General features: G+C 40.9%; 1 pseudogene; it reads right to left on the reverse strand.

The window, feature by feature from the left end:
• Window positions 1–4,215: 4,215 nt before the first annotated feature.
• Window positions 4,216–6,848, reverse strand: LOC125722560 (cytohesin-2-like; annotated as a pseudogene).
• Between the last annotated feature and the right edge of the window lie 645 nt (window positions 6,849–7,493).

Here is a 7,493-nt window from a genome sequence, read left to right on the forward strand (position 1 = left end):
AGGGGGCGCTATAGAGCGAAAGGGTGACTACGCCACTCTGTAACTGTCGCTAAGACGGTTATTTTATAATCACCTTTTGCTGGTTTGATTTAATATAGAATGTATACTGTGAAATGTATGTCAGTGCCCTCTGCTGACTATTTAATTGATCCGTGTTAACCCTTGAATACATGGTTAGGTGACGGAATAGGGTAGGAGTAAATGCATGCTGGGAGATTCATGGAGTCAACTTGTGGTTTGTCGGCTTGTCACGGCAGGATCTGTAATAACTCCTAAGCATTTGGTCAGAAGGCGCACACGGTAATTTATATTTATTGTATTTACTTGTTTTCTTGTATTGAAAAGTGGAATTGCGGTGATGTATGAGCCGCTGTTTAGCGGTAATATCATGGATCTTTTAGAATGTCTTGTAAGATTAAATGTAATGCAGGAATTTAATAATATGTTTATTTTATAGTTTTTCACGGTGTCTAGAAGAATAAAGACGGAATAAACTTCAACATCTGTCAGGCGTATGTTTTCTGTACCAGATGAAGAACTTTGGGAGCTGTTATATCTTATATAGTAAAGGTAACCTTACAGTAAATGACGTCTGCTGTCATCTGACGCTATATAGAAAATGTAATTAAATAAGATTAAATTTACCTTCTGCGAGGGGCACCCTAATATAATGATATATAAAATAATTATAATATAATATAATTATATAATTATAATAAATATAATATAATTATAATATAATAATACACTGCTGTCTGTCTGCCATACAATAAATAAAAGGGGGAATTGGAATTGCATATGACTATGGAGAGAATGGTTGTCTATGGTGAAAGAGGTGTGGAAGTTTTTACTAATTCACATAAGGGACAGTGTGGAATTAAAATTGGACATCGGTAGGCCCGGGAGGTTGGCATATTGGGACTGTGTGTGTCTTTAGGCCTTAGGCAAGAAGAGATTGTTTTGAATACTGTGTGACCTCGCTTCGAGATAGCTGCCTGCAGTAAGTTCCGCAGACCCTGAGGAAAGCTCGGGCCTTGGAGAGGCAGACAGCGGAACAAAGGGGGGGGAGAAACCACCTGCAGGGAGAGATTCGAAGCTGCCCCAACTGGTGCACAGCGAGTTATAGCTTTATAGAATAGTTGTGGCAAACAATATATAGCAAGCTATGCGGTAGTGCAAATGTATAAGTAATTGTTAATCATACTAATCATATGTTAACCATGTATTGGCAGTGATTCAATGACAATACGTCAATACGTTAATCATTAATCAAAGGACAACTGAGTATTTACAGTGATTCAATGTCATGTAATCAATATCTATATTCATATCTCCAGTAGGAGCCTAGCAGTCGAGACATGTTCTGGTAGACTGAGTAGAATGGGTGGACTTTACCTTGCCACCAAGGTGAACCAATAGAATTCGAAAATTGTGTTTGTTATACGTTTAAGCTTGGTTCATTGGTGTGTTGTGACCAATCAGGATTTAGACACCCTTACTGTGAAGTGGGAGTTATGGTATATCAACTGGTTGCTGGGAGAGCTAAAAAAGATCTTGGTACCGAATGCCAGAGTGTGATGAGAGCGCTTTGCTGAGTTGCTGAAATAAAAGAGATTTTCCTTTACCTCATCAGACTGAGAGGTCCGACTTTTATTCTAAGTATTATATTCTAAATTTTTCTACCACAACAGCATAAAGGGTTGTTTAATTCAGTATCAGAGGAATTCATATATTTGTGTGATTATGATAATCACACTATTATAACTTGATAGTACATCTCTTGAATTGAACTAATTACAGTGTCATGTATAACACTGCACTTTTTAATACATTGTTTGGCAGAACAGACTGCAAAACTGTAGTCTCAATGGAAAGCTGGATGAAATTCCTAGGGTGGCGTAGTCAGCTGTCCACTGAGTCTACAGTTTTGTAGTTCGGTCTGTCACAGTCTGGCGCAGTTGACAGGATCATCGTCCTGAGAGCAGAGACGCGTGTTCAGTGTGAATGACTCTTCAGTTGTTTTTCTATTTTTAATTACCTTTTTATTCCTATCCATGTCTTTTTTTCTTTTTGTATGCTCATTATTCAGCCAGTACAGCTGTTTTTATTGTAGTCGAAAACAACAGTGAGTGCTAGTCACTGGCAAATCCCTTGGTTCCCGGTTCCACTCCATCTGTCCTCTGGTGGTCCCCTTGAGCTGTGGACCCCTTTCCAGTGTTCTGCAGCCAGATCCTCCTGAGCCGCACGGAAGCGGAAGTTGGCAAAGTGAGATGCGGCAGTAGGCCTATGCATGCAATTGACTGGCGTATGGAGAGTAAAGCCTTTCGTTTTCTTTAATAAAAGTTGTCCTTGTATTTTCTCATATGCGAGAACATCACAACTGCCACTGCACTTGTTGATGTGTAAGTGTGCCCTATTCAAACAATAAAGAGAAACTACATGCAGCACTGAAAAACTATTCCATGGCCAAAAAAAATGTAAACATTCTTTCTATATCAGAAGCTAGTCTCTGACTGAAATTTCTATAAATCTTTATATGAACTGATAGCAATTAACCTAAGAGTGCATGCTTGGATTTTAGTATCTGCATGTACTGTGGAACTAAAAAGAATCATAATCAACATATATAATTACGTAAATGAAAAACAAATACGTTGCATTTTCCTTAATAGTTTTGCACGTTGCCATAATTTATATTTAATTTAAAGTATGAAGCACCCAAGCAAAGTTTATGTTGAAATAATACTCAAGATTCTTAAGTCTTAGCTCTGGCACAGTGGTGGATCTAGAAAATTTTACATGGGGTGGCAAGAGATTTTAACAGAGTGGCATGGAGGTTCAGTGAGAAACCGACTATCATTCAGAATCGTGGAGCTCAGGAGCATACTTACACTGAAAAAGTGACAATTTATCTAAGCATTTGGACTCTCATGGTTAAAACAATGCTGATTGTACTTTTCATTATCACTGACCAGTTGTTTTTCTTTGTTGTGCTGTGCAGCAGAATGTTTCACAAACATATCCAAATTAAGAGCCTTTGCACGCTGATTCTCAATGCTCAGCAGAGTTTCCAGGTCTGCGGTGTTCATGCCCTATTGTGCTATTTTGAAAACATCGTTTTGGGTAAATATTAGGAGGTCATGGGTTGCGGATTTTTGGGCTGATTTCATAATGTTATACAGCAGCAGACTGCAAGGGGAAAAAGAAACTAATTATTATCAGTGCAAGTGGCTCCTAATCCTGAGTAATGCTGGATCTCTAGCCACCTAAAGTAAGAGACAGATGCACACGGAAAGCAGGGCTGCCGACTACCATGCATCTGGCATGACTTTCACGCTCTCAGACACTCACGCAAGGAATCTTCCACTATATTATTCCACTATAAGCCTAAATGTAGCTACATCAGAAGCGTTGGTGTAGTTTGCATACCCTACATACCATTTAGAACAGGGGTCACCAACATGGTGCCCACTGGCACCAGGATGCCCCCAAGAACCACATGAGTCACCCACGGACCTGTTCTAAAAATACCACAACTCACCAGTGGGCAGCGACTAAAATTTAATTTTATCTTGTTGCTATTCTTCTTTAATCACATTTGTATTTATATAGATTTGAAAATGACAATATCCAAAAAAGCATTTAAAACGTGTTTATTCTACATGAAGTTTAGATAAGTTTAGGTAAAGTCTGTTCTGGTAGCCTTTGTATGGCTCAGTACCCGTGAAGTAGCTCTCAGTTTCAAAAAGGTTGCTGACCCTTGATATATAGTATACCCCAATCATGGGTGATATATCCTAATCAGTAAAATAACAGTCGGCTAAATTCCGCATAGTGATCTCATTAACTGCGTGTTGTTGCTGAAATACATCACACAGACGTCGGGGGAATGTCAAATCATCAGAATATGTAAGATTTATACATTTGGTTAAGTTGAACGCATTTGCTGTTGAATGCAATTCCTATCACATTAACAATTACTGGTTGAAAAATTGCTGTTAGTGTCTTAAATCATACTGCTGTAAAAGTAAAATTTACAACAGAAATCAATATGCTTAGAATATGGGTTAAGATGGAAAATAATTTTTCCATCCCAATCATGTTGATGCAAATTTACAGCAGTGTGGATTCTCAGAAAAAAAGGTTCTCTGACATAAAGATCAGCAATACAGTGCAAATAACATTTAATTTCACATTTATACAAAAAAAGGACAGGGCATTTCGATGATAAAATCTGTAGTGAACAATAAGTCGCATCAAAACAAAACCTGGAATTCGGTCATGCTACCTTAAGGTTAAACATTACTTTGTGAGACCACATTATAAAGGCAAAGAATGTCTGCAACAACAATTTTGGGCCCAAATGTTTGAGTGGGCGATCATAGTCAAATAGTCAGTTGTTTTGTGCAAAGTTCCTTGTTCTGAAATAAATACTTTCTGCAATAGCACATCCAAACATATTCACACAGTCTTTATCGTTCAATGTGTAGAAGAACTGATCATTCTTCTCGTAGGCGCAGGTAGAGGTCAATTGCCTTATAAGCATCCAGAGGAACATCAAGACCATTCTCTGCCATGACAGAGGTGCACAACGTGAAGACATCATCATCACAAGCAATGTCACGTCTGTGAATGCAGTCATTTTCACAGTGGTTGACTTCTTCCTCTGGAATCTGGCACAAATAGTCCTGTGTGTTCTATAATTCTGGCACCAAATACATGACATCGGGACGTCTGTGGGGGACATGGTGGTTTCCTGAGGGCCGAATAAGGTGACAACTATGATGCTGATGTGGCGCGGGGTGAAAATGAGTCTGACACCCCTGTTTTAAGAGATCCGTGTTTTTCTTGCTGCCAGCATCTCATAAAAAGGGTCAGCGCTCACAGCAGCAGTGATGCTCTGTATCCACTTGTCCTTCTCCTCAGGGGTTGGCGCCGAGATGCGGTACACCACATGATTGCCCTCTACCAGGCGGCCGTCCGCCTCCGTTTTGCAGGCTTTCATCAGCTGTCTGCTGTTGTTAGGGATGTACAGTTCAAAGCAGTTAGGCTTCCTGAGATCCTTCACCTCACGGATGCTCAGATTCTCCAGCAGAATGATCACCCTGGGTTTCTTATCCGCAGTATGTTTAAAGTAGTAAAGGCAGTTATCCATCAGGATGAACCACCTCCTTTTCCATGTTTTCACCCGTCCTCCTCCCATTTTGAAGAGCCAACCCTCTCTGTCAGGGTTGAAGAAGGCATTGTTCCCATTGTCTTCAGGAATCTTGAATGGCTCATTCTTTATGCTCTTATAAAGATTTCGGAGGAGATCATCTGGCAGGTTGCCTCCATCATTGATTCCTCGATTCATGGAGATGAACCTGTCCACACTGGGCTTGTCTCACACATTTGGATTATGAAGGCTAGTGTTTAGCATGATTATGGAAAATGAAAGTACATAGCAAGTGTCAATGTTCTGGAAGACTCCAGGATTACATTGACAGTACCTCTGCGCAAAGGCCTCCATCATCCTGTCAATCTTTTGTGCTTCTCCTGGCAGACGGAACTGCCTGAGAGCCTGTACCAGGTTGAACCCTACGAATTCATGAAGCCCAAGAAATGTTTGGAGGACTTGGATATTGAAGTCGTCTCTCTCACCCAGGTAATCCCCAATGGCTGTTTTGTTCAGCCCCTCTCCCTTGTATAGGAGCTGGGCGATGTCCTCAGACGTGTGCCGGAGAAGATTGTTTTGTACCATGAACAGGATACCCTTCTTAGGGTCCATGTTGAATTTCTTTCTTCCCATGGCGACATGCCTATTCTTTTCTAAGATTTGGCTGCGTTTGGTGCTGGATTCAAGGACCTCCACTTCCATGAGGGCCTCTCTCAGCGCCTCCCGCAGCCTCTGGATCTCCAGCAGAAGGGCTCCTTTCCTCAGCCGGATGTCCTCAAGTTCAGAGTGCTTCTCTGGACTCAGGTCCATGGAGACTGCAGCAGACAGGAAAAGGAGATCGTCAGCGGGTGTGGAGCTCAGCAGGTTGGCCATCTCTGCCAGTTTGGTTGTTGGTTCAACTCCCATGGCAGAGTAATCGTAACATTGTTAAGCCCTTGAGCAAGTCCCTTAGACCCAAGTGCTCTGACCCCAAACTCTCATCACTTCGGACAAAAGCATTTGCTGAATATATGTAATCCCAAAGGGCAGTTACAGAAGACCCCAGGACCGGAGTAACGTGGGAAGCAATTACTGACGCCTGGAAGCTTTGGGGCATGCAAATAAACTGCATCCAAAGGCAAATGGCTAATAAAGAATGCTCTGAATGCCAGGCATTCGTCCAGCAGTGAGATCGTAGAGATAATGAATAAAGATAAAAAGTGTGAATAAAGATAAAACATTTTGATTGTATTTGCGAAGCGATGCTGGATGTGCTGAGCTCGCCGGGAAGGTCATGTGGTCCGCATTCCCTCCCCATGCACACGTGATCAGCTCAATCACACCGAAATTGTCGGTTTGCTGCCCTTCAGGGAAACAATCTAAAGGGTGTTACGGGAAAAGTAATCGATGCAAGAGCCAATGATGTTCTCCTGGTGCCTACCCTTGTTTATGTTATCGTTACTGACACAAACAATGATGAACGATAATAAGCATTTATAAGCCATGATGACCGCACCATTAATGTGGAGTTGCACTAACGTCTGTTTTTATAGCTAACCAGCAAGTCAACCTCTCACCCTGGTAATGCAACAGCGCCGGTTAAACAATACGTTTACACAGAGTGCTTGTGATCAGTGGCCTATACTACGAATCAGGGTTACTGGCTTATCGAGGTAACTTGACGGATTTAAGGTACCACAGTTTAAATGAACTTCATATTTGTTCATCGGGATGTCTGAATCGGTGCTAATCAGTACTACGATGCCAGTTATGCAATGTAGTTTTGATAAAACTTTTCTGTCATTTAACATAAGAGGAAAAAAATAATTATACTGTAGTCAAATTGGCTGATATAAAATCGTTTAAAACTGTGACAAATTTTGCCTTTTTTTACAGTGTATACTTCCAGTCACAAGGTAGCAGATACGGATTTCTGAAATAGCAAAGATAAAGGTCAATGAATAATATCCCTCATCTCTTTTAAAACTATAGATACGATGCTGTTTTGATATGCTGTCTAGGGTTGGAGTGTAACAGTATTCACGGGAAAGGGGAATGGGATAAAGGGACAAACAGGGTGAGGGCAAGAAGGGAACACCAGTGGACAAAGGGATATTTTTTGTATTTTCATTTTTTTTCATGTATAATACTGACACTGAACAAATAACCCGGTGCAAAAGACTTTGGGAGTGACCACAGCCAAAATAACAAACAAAATCCCCAACTATCAAGTGCGACCCACAGCTAATCTCACCTAAGTGCAAAAGAAAAGGAAACCAAAAGACAAACACTCCACCTCACTCCCTGACCAAATAAACAGAGTCCAACACACACTTGCAAAACAAAATAGCAGTCACTC

This window comes from Brienomyrus brachyistius, unplaced genomic scaffold (genome assembly GCF_023856365.1).
Source record: "Brienomyrus brachyistius isolate T26 unplaced genomic scaffold, BBRACH_0.4 scaffold40, whole genome shotgun sequence".
NCBI lineage: Eukaryota > Metazoa > Chordata > Actinopteri > Osteoglossiformes > Mormyridae > Brienomyrus > Brienomyrus brachyistius.